Raw genomic sequence first — 14,651 nt, forward strand, 5'->3', positions numbered from 1 at the left:
ATCAATAATATTTTAAAAAATATAACTTACAGTATCTGCAACATAATTATCACAATGCCCACGATAAATCCAAAATTACTTGACATACAGAATGAAAAAGGTGAACCAATCTCAAGAGAAAATAAAATCAACAGAGCCCAACCAGGCCCAGATGTTAAAATTTGTAGTCAAGATTTTAAAGCAGCTATTGTAACTATGCTCAATGACATAAAGGAAATTTACATTCATATTATGAACACATGCTATCACCAAAGAAACAGGAAGAAATGCCACCACAGAAATAAAATCTGTTAAAAAAAAAATTAACCACCTGATAATTCTAGAAATAAGACAATGTATGAAATAAAAACTCACTGAATGGACTGATAACAGCAAAATGGAGTTGACAGAGAAAACAATCCATGAACTTGAAGATAATCAGTTAAAAGTCATTGAATCTGAAGAACAGAAAAAATGGAAGAAAAGAAAAAGCCTCAGGGACCTATGGGATAATATAAAAAAAGTTTAACACAGGAGTCCCAAAAGGAGCAGAGAAAAAATGAGGCATAAAAAAAATTTGAAGAAATAATAGCCAGATTCCCCAAGTTTGGTAAAAGATAAATTTATAGATTTAAGAATCTCAGCAAATTCCAAGCAGGATTAAGTACAAAGAAAACCATATGTAGTCATATATGACATCATAGTCAAACTGCTGGGAACCAAATAAATAAATAAATAAATAAGTAAATACAAAGAAAATAACACATTACATATAAGGAGAAATGATTTGATTATTACTGACTTATCAAACAGTGGAAGGAAACAATGCAACTTGAAAGTGCTGAAAGTGGTACTGCAGAATTATACGTTCAGTGAAAATATGTGAGAGACTATAAAATAAAAACATTTTCATACAAAAGAAAACTAAGGGGTTCCTAGATGGCTCAGTGGGTTAAGTGATCTCGCAGTTCATGGGTTTGAGCCCCGCACTGGGCTCTGTTGATAGCATGGAGGCTGCTTCAGATCCTCTGTCTCCCTCTCTCTCAAAAATAAACAAACATTTAAAAAAAAAAAAAAAAAAGAAAGAAGAAAGAAAGAAAGAAAGAAAGAAAGAAAGAAAGATAGATTAAGAATCCGCCACAAGCAGACTTACACTTTGAGAGAGAGGAAGAGGTTAAAAGATACAGAATAGGTCATAACAGATAGAGCAGATGCCAGTGTTTCAAATTATAAGATATTTGTAACATTCTTTTCATAGGTGGAAAGAATCTTCAAGATAATCTCCTCTAATCCCTTCATTTTGCAGATTGACCAACCAATGTAATAAAAAATTCTGCAATTATCTAGTGGTACAATATACTAGAAAGTAAGTCTCCTAACTTCTGGGTCAAAACAATGAAAGGGAATAAAACATATATATTAACCTTTACAACAACACAAAATATAAACACAGTGACAATAAGTTGTTGAAATTGATATAGATATTATTCCTGTAAGTTTTATAAAAACTGAGTATTTCATTTAAATTACCTTAGGTATTTATCTTAAATCATGTAAGATTTAAGATCATATAGATTTAAAATTTAAGATCATATAAAAATTCAAATTTTCATTTTTTAATTAGATAAAGTTTATTTCTTAAAATCAGTACTAGACAGAAGTCTATGTTGCATATTTACATAATATAATTTAAATTATCATGGTATCAAAATGATTATGAATGATTATGCCATTGCATGAAACAAAATTTTCTCTCTGCTGTAATAAGGAACTGCCACTGGGAGTAAACACTGTGTCTTAAAGTGTTACTGATTTTTACATTCTGTTTGAAATGTTATCTTTAGAAGTATACAAAGCACAACAGGCTCTGAAAATTAGTTTATGAATGAATGAAATATATAAAACCACAAATACAAAGATTAAAGGAATTTTTCAAACTCACAAGTCAGGTACATAATGAGAATGAAATCCCAATCTTAGGAAAGCGCTCTAAGAGAACAAGATTCTGAGGTTCGCTAAGGAACACGTTAATACATTTGAAAACAACATTGAAAAATCATCATCCCATGTCTCCATATGGCAAGTAATAAAAAATTTGGCAATTATCTAGTCGTGCAATATATACAAGGCATGACCTTGTAACATACATTTCAAGTGCTGGGCCATGAGTACTTACCCCAACAGCTGGGACTTCTTCACTCTTTACTTCATTTATCCGAACCAAATAGTTAACAAAATCTCTGGCAGCATTGCTTTGTGCATCTTTTTTATTGGTGGAATTGCCCATGCCAGTGTAATTATAACCTTCCACCCGAACCTTTAATGGTCAGAAAAAAAAATGTATTAAAAGAGATTGACCTGGGTAATTCTGGGATTTAAAAAACTCGTAATTCAATTATGAATTAAGGGATAACAGTTAAATGTTGAAGATATACTCTATAAAAACACTGAAAATAACATCCAGGGAATTCATAGGCTGACTTATAAAAAAGCTTTGTGTTTTCCAGTGATAAACTAATCTAAAAACTATAATTTATGTGGCGCAGATATTCTCTTCTCATGTAACAGAATGTTCCACGTTAAAATCTGATTTTTAAAACCCAAGAACAAGTTCTCCATTTGCATTTATTTTAACTGATTTGACCTGAAGCAATCAAGAATTGCTCTACTTTCTACAGAAATTAGTAAAACCACAAACAGCTGATATGACTTTTCTAACCTGCACTACTGGTACTGTGGAAGTTAAGGAAGACACATCTTCTCACTAGAATTTACCTATCAGATTGTTTTAAAAGTAATGCTCCCTTGAAAATGACTTATAATAAAACAGAATAGCAGGCAAGTGACAATAAAGAATGTGCAACACATTATCATTCCCAAACAGAAAACAATGTTCTCTTAACAACAAAACAAGCCGGAAAAAAAACACATAATGGGGGCACCTGGGTGGTTCAGTTGATTGAGCATCTGACTTTTGATTTTGGTTCAGGTCATAAACCAAGGGTCATGGGATCAAGCTCTGCATCCAGCTTTGTGCTGAGTGTGGAAGCTGCTTAAGATTCCCGGGGGGCGGGCACCTGAGTGGCTCAGTTGGTTAAGCACCCGACTTTGGCTCAGGTCATGATCTCACAGTTCGTGAGTTCGAGCCCCACACTGGGCTCTGGGCCAACAGCTCAGAGCCTGGAGCCCACTTCAGATTCTGTCTGCTGCTTGCACTATCTCTCACATTGTCTCAAAAATAAATAAACATTAAAAAAAAAAAAAAAAAACTCTCTCAGGATGCCTGGGTGGCTCAGTCAGTTAAGCGTCTGACTTCAGCTCAGATCATGTTCCCATGATTCCTGGGTTTGAGCCCCATGTCAGGCTCTGTGCTGACAGCTCAGAGCCCGGAGCCTGCTTTGGATTGTGTCTCCCTTTCTCTCTCCCCTTCCCCACCCATCTCTGTCTCTGAAATAAACATTAAAAAAAAAAAAAAAAAAAAAAAAAAAAGATTCTCTCTCTCCCTACTTCCCCCTCTGTCCCTCTCCCTGGCTCACGCGTGTGCTCTCTAAAATAAAAACGAAACAAAACTTCACGTAAATGTAAACTGTATTCTGTAGTACCTCACACATGAATTTTTGCCTGTTTTTGTTCCCCACTGCTCTAATTTCATAGGATGGGGTCATCTTCCTTTTGCCACACCAGGCATACAGAAAATTCTTAACATCACCCATGATTCAAGAGTCTTCTTCAGACCTAAGAAAACAGAAATTAAATTGCATTATTTGTAAGAGCAAACATTAGAAATATCCAATAACTGGAATTAACTCAAAATCTAGGTTAAATACATGATATTCTAGCATGCTACTATTAAAACTGCATGACAAAACTTTTAACGACAAAAGTGGAAGGTCTATGACATGCTATGTGAAAAAGCAGGATACAAAACTACATGATTTGAACTATATAAAAGTATATATGCATAAATCAAGTCTGAAAAAGAAATATCCCTCAAAATGGTTATCTTTGGGTGACCACAAGTGATTTTGACCTTTTCCTAAAAAACATTTGATGAAAGGCCTATGTTTTACATTTTAACTCACTTAATCCTCAGTGACAGATAAAATTATATCCTAAACACTTTCTACAGAGGAAGAAAACCAGGGAGGGCATAGAAAGTTTAGGTAACTTCTCCAAGTCACCCACTGTGGAGGCATAAATTCAAACTCGAACTACTATATTAAGAAATAGTCATCAATCAGTTTGTGTATACATCAGTTTACTGTCATTCTGAAGTATGTCTCCTAGCAGACTATCCTCCAAGTTGTACACTATATATTACACCAAGAATTCAGTACTTGATCTGAAAACAGTAATCTATTAACTTAAACACCAAATTTCTCCTTTAGGCCTTGTTATTCATTAAAATTTGAGGACATTAAGTTTTCTTGAAGTGCAACATACCATACATGTTGGCACTCTCCCTAAGTCCAGTTTATAAAGACAGCAAAAGATACGGCGCCTGTGAGTCTAAAATCTGATTCTAAATTAAAAATAAGATACAGTACCTGGGACCAAATTTAGATCTAGAGAAAATATGCAAATAAAGTTAGTTTGCTGCGAGAAGAAACCCTATTACTAGCATTACACATCTGTCTTCTGTTAACGTTAAGTGCATTTTATTAGCACCTAAATCTAATGTCATAAAACTGGACCCTAGTATAAACTTGTTTATTCTGTAGCCACAAACGAACCCTGGGGAAATCCTATTGACTGAAAAGCTGTGGAAAGCTCATGAGGTCTATCTGTAAATTCCACCCCTGAATAATTAATTTAAAAAAACAAGCCCTCACGGTGAATGAGTAACATGAAATATGAAGGACTACACTATCAAATTCCTTCCTCCCCAGCAGTCTCATCTGACGCCATTATAGTCAATATTAACTGTATTGTAATGATGCCCAAATATACACTGAAAATTTAGTCTTTTCTTTTAAGCTCCAAAATCAAGTTCATCCAACAGGCGCACTAATGTGCATATGTTAACTTGACGTCCCAGTCAAATCAGAATTTAAGTTTCCTCCCCAAATCTGTTCCTCCTTCCCTAGGTCCAAGTGTTTTCATATCCCAAAATGGCACCGCTATCTACCAAGTTACTCCTATCACAACTTGGGAGTCATACACTCCCTTAAGATCCTCCATAGGTATCCGTTGAGAGACCTCAGCATGCGCCAGGCAGTAACCTTAGAGGGTCATCTACAAGAACTATCTTCCTTAACCCTTAGGATAATTGTACAGATAAGACTATTATTATTATCTTCCTTTAGGGAAGAATAAACAGAGACAAAGAATACCTTGCCCCAGAGAAGACAAAGCCCCTAACCGGGAGACCCAGAATTCCAAGCCAGGTAGTCTGCCTCCTGATCTACTACGCAATTTCTGCCTCCAAAACATGTTTGCAATCCATTCGCTTCTCTCCGTCGCCGGCCATCACTACCGCACACCTGGAGTGCTGCAACAACGTCTTAGATCTCATAGCTCTAGATTCCTGCTTCCACTCTGGCCACCCTAAAATCTATTCTTAATTCCTTCCCACCATACCCCAGTAACATGGCCGTCTTTGTTTCTTCCCAATCTCTGCTCTCAAGCGCTAATTCCTTCTACCTCTGCGATTCTTTTCCTCCCCATCTTTATAGCTGACGCATTCTCAACCTAAGGGCCGAGATATCAGCTCAAAAGTCTACCTCCTCCGAAACGCTTTCTCTTACCACCCTAATGAAAGTAGCTCCCTTGACACCACCTCCCATTTCCTCGATCTTTTTTACTGAAACCCGCAGACGCTTTTTTTCCCCGTTGCCTCCCACTACGACAGAAACCTTCTTGCGGGGGGAGGGGTAGGGACTGTGCCCCACGTGTTTATGGCTCTACCACCCAGCCCGCAGGACAGCGCCCGGTATTTGCTGCCACAATGAATGGAGGGCCCTAAGTGTGTGTGGCGGCATCATGGCGGGCTCACCACCCCGTGACTCCCTCCCCCCTTTCAATAGGCTGCAACAGCGCCACCGCCACGCGCAGACCGGAGGAGGAAGAAGGGCTTGAACGCTACGGACACCAGACTGGCAACCGCTGGGGGAAAGACGGGTCCACAAAGCGGACCCGGACAGCGCAGGCGTGGTGCGGCGAGCCGCGTGCAACCCGCAATCCGGGAACCCGGCGGGCGCCTCGCCCCTTCCCCCATCCCCCACAGCCGCCCGCGCTTCGCAACAAAGCCCGGCTGCAGGAACGCGGGGCCCCACGCCCCCAACGGGTGGCAAGGACATCTCTTCCCTACCGCGTTCTCTTCCTGGTGCCAGAAAACACAGCCCTCTTAAGACCGTCCGCGACCGCGGCCTTCCTCAGAGAGACCCGGGGCAAACACCGCAGCTAGCTCGGAGGCGGCGGCGAAATGGCTCCGACAGCGTCGCCAGTGGGGCGGGGCCAGCGCGCGTACGCGTGCGCAGGAAGCGAGCTTGGGACCGAGGGCGCCCGGGGGGAGGGGCGGGGCTGCAGCTCCCTCGCCCCGGGTAGCGTCCCGTCGCCAGGGAGATCTGATCTGCTGCTTTGGGCCTGCAGCGCTGGGCCTCCTGCGCCCCAGCCACAATTGTTCCCGTACTGTGCTACCCACTTTTAACGTTTTTGAGAGTTGGGGATCTGTAGCATTTTGATGTAGCAAAATGTTTCATAGCCTGTATCATAGGACCTTCAGTAGATGACAGATAAATGGTAGAAGATAGGTGGATGTCTCCCTCGAATCTTAGGTGCTACCTTTATAATTAAATTAGATGGCATATACATGAAAGGGGTTTAGCTCAGTACCTGGGACATAGTATGTGTTCAGTAGCTGTGAAGGGAGGAAACTAGCCTGGCTAGTTGAGGCCACTCACTGCTGTGTGGGGCAAATCCTAAGCGTTCAGTAAAACCCAGCTTAATGAGTGGATAAAACCTGAAAGGTTGTTTTTGCTTAAATTGGATAATCTTTTGTCTTCAGAGTCTTTGGACTAATTTGTATTCTTAAATATTGTAGCAGTCGTTGTTACATTTTTGAACTCTAGTGCTTCCCATGAAGGCAATACAAAAAAATACTTGTCCTCAGAGTCTTTGGACTAATTTGTATTCTTAAATATTGTAGTAGTCATTGTTACCTTTTTGCACTCTAGTGTTTCCCGTGAAGGCAACAATAAAAAAAAAATATTTCAAGTTGGGTTGTTCCAGAGACTCCAGACTAAACAATCGTATGGGCCCATCATATCTTATCCATCCTCACTTTTCACCTTTTATTGCTTTTTTTTTTTTTTAATGTTTATGTATTTTTGAGAAAGAGAGAGAGAGCGTGCCAGCGGGGGAAGGACAGAGAGAGACAGGCACAGAATCCAAAGCAGGCCCCAGGCTCCAAGCTGTCAGTCAGCACAGAGTCCAATGCAGAGCTTGAACTCATGAACTGCAATGTCATGACTTGAGCCGAAGTCTGAGGCCTAACTGACTGAGCCACCCAGGCACCCCTCTTGCTTTTTTTCTTAATTCTTCTAGCTAATAGTGATCAATTCCTCTAAAACCCTGTTGCTCCTACAGTTAGAATAAGTTTAGCATTTATTTTTTCTTTTCTTTTCTTCATGTGTTTGCTCTCTTCAATTAAGAGTAAAATCTTTCAGAGAAAGATCTTCATCTTTTATTTCTTTGTACCTTTCAGGGTGCTTAAAGCAGCGGGTGCCTGACAGTTATTTATGATAAAGGAAACTCAAGGAGCACACGTGGATTGCAAATGTTTTGTACTAGATAACAAATACAGCAAAATGACAACATGTCAAGTATAAATAAAATTTTCACAGGTGTATCTTTAGCTTCCAAGAATTATGAAGAATTTTGTTATTAAGTTGGTTCTTAATTTGGGCCTTGCTCTCCTCCTGAGACCTAGAGTCCCCAGTGGATTGGTGACCATAACTAGCATTACCTTTGTAGGTTGCTGTTGGCAACTATCACCCTCCAACATCTTAACATTTGTAAATGAAGCTTTGAAACCTGTAGTAGAGTGTGGTCAGATTTCAGTATAACAACTAGATGTTTCCAGTATAGGACTATCTAGAAGACTACAGAGGTTGGCAAAGCAGGATAGAGCAGTGTGACTGGACCACTTAACATTTCACATTTACCTTTTTAAAGTTATTCTTATTTTTTTTAAGTTTTTAATAACTTAAAAAAGTTATTTTCGGGGCGCCTGGGTGGCGCAGTCGGTTAAGCGTCCGACTTCAGCCAGGTCACGATCTCGCGGTCCGTGAGTTCGAGCCCCGCGTCAGGCTCTGGGCTGATGGCTCGGAGCCTGGAGCCTGTTTCCGATTCTGTGTCTCCCTCTCTCTCTGGCCCTCCCCCGTTCATGCTCTGTCTCTCTCTGTCCCAAAAATAAATAAAAAATGTTGAAAAAAAAAATTTAAGAAGAAAAAAGTTATTTTCAAGTTTTTAAGTTATTACCTAGAAATAACTTTTTTTCTTTTTTTTTTTTTTTAATTTTTTTTTCAACGTTTTTAATTTATTTTTGGGACAGAGAGAGACAGAGCATGAACGGGGGAGGGGCAGAGAGAGAGGGAGACACAGAATCGGAAGCAGGCTCCAGGCTCCGAGCCATCAGCCCAGAGCCTGACGCGGGGCTCGAACTCACGGACCGCGAGATCGTGACCTGGCTGAAGTCGGACGCTTAACCGACTGTGCCACCCAGGCGCCCCTAGAAATAACTTTTTTTTAATTTTTTTTAACATTTATTTATTTTTGAGAGACAGAGAGAAAGACAGATCATGAGCAGGGGAGGGGCAGAGAGAGAGACACAGAATCTGGAACCAGGCTCTGAGCTGTCAGCACTGAGCCTGACATGGGGCTAGAACTCACGAATCACAAGATCGTGACCTAGGCCGAAGTCAGATGCCTAACCGACCGAGCCACCCAGGCGCCCCTAGAAATAACTTCTGAAAGAGTTGACTTGGTTCCTGAGTTTGGTAGAAGATAAAGATTATAAAGATATGTATTAAAGTCAATCTGAAGAGTGTATGGGGGAAAAAAACCCAGCAAAGTTTCTCATGTCATTTGTTATTTCTGCCAACCCAATGGACTGAGGCAAAGTTTCCTCCAGGGAGAATGAGACAGTTATTACCAACACCTATAGTTGAAATGGATGATGAGAAATGAGGGAGAATGTTTTGGTTCATCACTCTTCCTCTGTTCCTCAAATAAGCAGAAGGTTGGGGATGGGGGAATGGAAGAAGAACGCCAGGGACCAGAACTAGAATTTAAGCAGAGTTATGATGTCTTGAGGAAGTCAGTGTTGGTAAAGTGTGAACACACTCATAACTTGTGAACACCAATCACACTTGTGACCTTCAACACTCCTGTACTACTACCATATACAATGTTGCATTCAGACAGGAAGTTTTTTTGTTTGTTTTGTTCTGTTAGAGACTTCCTGATAGATGGGGTAACTTGACTTGAGAGTCTTAGGAAGTGGCCTATAATGCTGAATAGGCTAGGGTCCTTGTATTCAGGGTCTTCCGAGAATTGTTTACACCCTTTTCACTTCTAAAACCAGAATAAATTATGTTAAAGTTGGTAGGTTTACATTAAGAACATATAAAAGGGTAAAAGAAGTGAAAGTGACGGATAGAAAGGCAAAACCCAAGGAGGAAGACAAGTTGGGTGCTCTCTGCATTCCGGGAGGGTATACAATCCAAGTTATCCTGTGGGCCAAATTCGTCTGCCACCCTCACAAGTGCATCCACAGAATCTGGATGTTAGTTTCAGGGAAAGATATATAAAAAATAATTCCTTTACAGGCACCTGGGTGGCTCAGTGGGTTGAGTGTCTGACTTTTGATCTCGGCTCAGGTCATGATCTCATGGTTTGTGGGGTCAAGCTCCATGTTAGGCTCTGCACTGCACAGAGACTACTTAGGATTCATTCACTCTCTCCTTGTCTCTTTGCCTCTCCCCCTACTTGTGCATGCCCTCTCTCTCTCTCAAAATAAATGAAGTTAAAACAATTTTTTTTTATGTTTGTTTATTTTTGAGAGAGAGGCAAAGCATGAGTAGGGGAGGGACAGAGCGAGAAGGAGACACAGAAGCTAAAGCAGGCTCCAGGCTCTGAGCTGTCAGCACAGATTGCAATGCAGGGCTCGAACTCATGGACCAGGAGATCATGACCTGAGCAGAAGTTGGACACTTAACTAACTGAGCCATTCAGGCACCCCAACAAGTGAACTTAAAAAAAAAAAAAAAAGTCCCTTTAAGGAAAAGTTCAAAAGTACGAACCACAGGAAAAAAACAAAAGGCATTGGTTATATTAAAATTAAGGATATTTGCTCAAAAAGGACACCATGAATGAAGTTATTGCATAGTTGACAGAGTTGGGGAAGATATTCATGATGTTCAAGGTTGTCAAGAGATGTTTAAGGCTGTCAAGAGATGATTAACTATTCTGAACTATTCAGGAAACTCCTTCAAACCAACAAGAAAAATGTAGCAATCCTGACAGAAAAATGGGCAGGGGACAAGAAGCAATGTCGGAAAAGGAAAACCAAAAGGTCACTAAGCATATTCAAGATGCTCAAAAGTGTTAGTACCAGGAGAAATGCAATTAAAACAATAATCAGATATTACCACATGCCCATTAGATCAGCAAACATTAGAAAAGTGAATACTGTCAAATGTTGGTGATGATGTTGGGATATAAGGTTCACCATGCCCAGCTTGTAAAAAAGCAGACTGATACAGCCATCCTGGGGAGAAATCAGGTACTACTTACTCAAACAATCTGTATGGGTAAAATCAAACAAGTCTGCTCGTGTGTGTGTGTGTGTGTGTGTGTGTGTGTGTACACATATATATGTGTATATGTATGTATACATGTATATACATACACATATGATAAGATATATATATCTATATAAGTTTTTACATAAGTTTTACATAGATTATATATATCTATATATGTATAGATTTATAGATATATAGATATATATGAAAGTTTTACATAAGTCCAAAAGAGAACATTTAAGATATGTTTATTACAGCATTATTCACGTTGGCAGGGAGTTAGAGGCAATTTGATGTTCTTCCCTAGACAGGTAAAATCCAGTGGATGTTAACCATGGAATCTAATGCAATGGTCAGAAGAAATGAATTGGATATACACAGAACTTAAGGGGGTAGGGTTAGTGGAAAAAAAAAAAAAAAGGAACAAAATAAGTTATCTATGTCAATTTAAAATGACACTAGGGGCACCTGGGTGGCTCAGTCAGTTGAGCATCTGTCTCTTGATCTCAGCTCAAGTCATGGTCTCACAGCTGGTGGATTCAAACCCTGTGTTGGGCTGACAGCACAGAGCCTGCTTGGGATTCTGTCTCTCCCTCTTTCTGCCCTCCTCCACCCTCAAAATAAATTTAAAAACTTCAAAAAAAATGATACTAGATGTTTTGCAAAAAAATGTTTTTAAAAGTTACGCATAAAACACAGTAGAATGGATGTCTATTGTATTGGGGGGGAATGTGGGTGAGGAATTATTTTAAAAGGAAAACATCTACCCTTCTAGACTCCCTTGGATAGATATGCAAGACTGTAAATGATACAGATGTCAAGGACAGATATAGGGTCTAATTCTTACTTATATTAATTAAAATAAATGTTTATGGAGGGCTTAAAAATTTTTTTTTTTACTAGGCACTGTTCTGGAGGAAATGGCCATAAATAAGACAGATGACATCCTTTTCTCATAGAGCTTGCATTTAGAGATGACTTCTGTGTAGTATGATAGAGTAGTTTTATCAGACCGACTCTCCTGCCAATAACAACTCCAAAATCTGAAGGGAAAAAAAAAAAATCCAAACAAGACTGCTGTTTGAAGCATTAGAAGTAAGGCAGCTAATGTCTGAGGAGTTAAAATCCTGGGGAAGAGGGAAGAGCAGAGCTTTTGAATCACTTTGCACTTTGATGCATTTGCTGATTCCTAACTAACCTGCCTAGGGCAAGAGATCAAGAAGCCAAATAGAAAACAGAGGCTATGAGGCTGAAAAACTAGGTAGAGCTTTTCTGGAGCCTAATGATAACTAGAGAGACAAAACCTGGACCAAGGAAGAGAGGCCAGGCTTTCATCTGATACCCCCTGCAGAAGTACATTCTAGAAGGAAGGACAAACTCAGGGGAATGAGAACCAGCCTTGAATCATCATACTTTCTCATTGGACCAAAGTGCTCTGTCCTCCTCTTCTGACAGAATGACCTGTAACTTGTAAAATTTTTTATAGAATCTCCCAAATTCAATAAAGAAAAAAAAGTCTCCAGGCAAGCCAGGAGACAGGCCAAATGACTGAAAATCAAGAGGAAAAAAATAAGATGGGGTGCCTGGGTGGTTCAGTCGGTTAAGCATCCAACTCTTGGTTTCAGCTCAGGTCATGATCTCACGGTTCATGAGTTTGAGCCCCACATGGGGCTTGGGATTCTCTCTGCCCTCTCTCTCTGCTCCTCTCCTACTCACTCTCTGTTTCTCTCAGAATGGATGAGTGAATAGACTTAAAAATTTTTTTTAAACTTTTAAAAAAGAGAAAAAATGAGAAACACTCCCATAAATGATCCAGACACTGAAATCATCAGAGACTTTATAAAAATTGTGATTAATATGCTCAAGAAAATAGATGAGCCTGAGTGGCTCAGTCGGTTAAGCGTGGACTCTAGGTGTTGGCTCAAGTCATGATCTCACAGTTTTGTGAGTTTTAGCCCCGTGTTGGGCTCTGTGCAGACAATGCAGAGCCTGCCAGGGATTCTCTCTCTTCTCCCTCTCTCTCTGCCCCTCCCCTGCTCATGCTGTCTCTGTCTGTAAATAAATAAATAAATAAATAAATAAATAAATAAACTTTTTAAAAAAGGAAAAATAGATGAAAACATTGAAGATGATTTACAGAGAGCTGGAGTAAGTGAGAAGTATCAAATAGAAATTTTAGAAGTGAAAATAGAAATCACCGAAATTCAGAACTCAATGAGGTAATAGATTGTACGTAGCAGGAAAGAGAATTCATCAATTGGAAATAGATCAATAGAAGATATCCACATTGACCTTGCAGAGAAAAACAAACGATAAATACATGAAAGAACCTAAAAGATGAGTGGAACATGGTGAAAAGTTCTATTGTACACATAATTAAAGTTTCAAAAGTAGAAGAGAGATAGCATGGAGAAAATGCAATGTCTGAAGTGAAACATCCCTAACACCAATGAAGACATAAAGCCACAGCTTCAAGGAAGCTTGCATTTTAGCAGAGAGACAATTAACATGAATGCAAATAAAATATTCACTGGTAACAAATGCTATGCAGAGAATTAAATATAATGCTGAGATAGAATTTGACTGGGTGGCTATTTTAAACTTGGATGGTTAAAAATATCATTTCCAAGAAGGTAGTATTTAAGCTAACATCTGAATGGCAGACAAGAAGACAGTCATGTAAGAATGAGGAGAACAGCATTACAGACTCTTATATCTCCCTGTAAGGAGGAAAAGAGGTAACAAGTCATGTAGGGCTGGATAACGTTTAAAACAGTACAGTGTCTCTGTTCTCAAAGTGCCTTGAACCCATATCTTCCTAGCCGAGAAGGGCCAAAGATTATCGGATTAAGGCAAGACATCTCAGAGGAGAAACTCTACCACAGGCCAAGGCAAATTATGGTAAAGGCCTAAGCTCTTAGTAGGTAAGGTCTGTGGTACAGATAACTGGATATTTTGAAGGCGAGGATGTTGGGGGAATAAATGGCTTTATTTCCCCACATGATCCTAATTCCTCCCTTGGAAGCAGAGCTAGTGGCCATAGTTTTTGCATTTTATTTCATTCCTTCTGATCCATTTTTAGTCAATCCCCTGTAAGAAAAGTCTGTGATTCTCCTGTGGGCCACAAGCATGGTCTTTTCTGAACTCTCTCAAGGGGGTGTACAGATCACCATGCTTTTTTTTTTTTTTTTTTTTAATTTTTTTTTTGAAGTTTATTTATTTTTGAGACAGAGAGAGACAGAGCATGAACGGGGGAGGGGCAGAGAGAGAGGGAGACACAGAATCGGAAGCAGGCTCCAGGCTCTGAGCTGTCAGCACAGAGGCCGATGCAGGGCTTGAACTCACAGACTGTGAGATCGTGACCTGAGCTGAAGTCGGAGGCTCAACCGACTGAGCCACCCGGGCACCCCCAGATCACCATGCTTTCAATTATATACAGACTACACTGAAAGAACTCCCCCCAAATTTTCATGCATAATTAATTCAGTTAATTGTGGTCCCTATCTTTTAATTGAGGTATTTACATATGTAAAGATTATAAACCCTTAAATGGACAGCCTTTCTTTTTTTTTTTTAACCTATGTGTACACCAATAGAACTACCACCCAAATCCAGATACTGACCATTTCTATCATCCAGACAGTTATCTTGTGTCCTTTCTCAGTGGTAACTATCATTCTCACTTTTATGACAATAATGTTACTTGTTCTTCAACTTCATAAAAGTGGCATCATGTTCTGTTCTGGATCTGGCTTATTTCACTCAACATAATACTTTTGAGATTCATCCATGTTGTTAGATCTAGCAGTACTTTTTATTACTGTTTGTACTCTGTTCTATTAACATTCCACAATTTGTTTATCC

At 39.6% G+C, this 14,651-nt stretch overlaps 1 long non-coding RNA gene across 1 annotated transcript; it reads right to left on the reverse strand.

Moving 5' to 3' along the window:
• Positions 1 to 1,120: 1,120 nt before the first annotated feature.
• On the reverse strand, positions 1,121 to 6,377 carry LOC125918227 (uncharacterized). Its single transcript, XR_007456401.1, has 3 exons — positions 6,290 to 6,377; positions 3,582 to 3,714; positions 1,121 to 2,296 (listed from the first exon to the last, which is right to left on the reverse strand). It is a non-coding gene; the product is annotated as an uncharacterized LOC125918227 (long non-coding RNA).
• Positions 6,378 to 14,651: the final 8,274 nt, after the last annotated feature.

This window comes from Panthera uncia, unplaced genomic scaffold (genome assembly GCF_023721935.1).
Source record: "Panthera uncia isolate 11264 unplaced genomic scaffold, Puncia_PCG_1.0 HiC_scaffold_57, whole genome shotgun sequence".
In the NCBI taxonomy this organism is placed as follows: domain Eukaryota; kingdom Metazoa; phylum Chordata; class Mammalia; order Carnivora; family Felidae; genus Panthera; species Panthera uncia.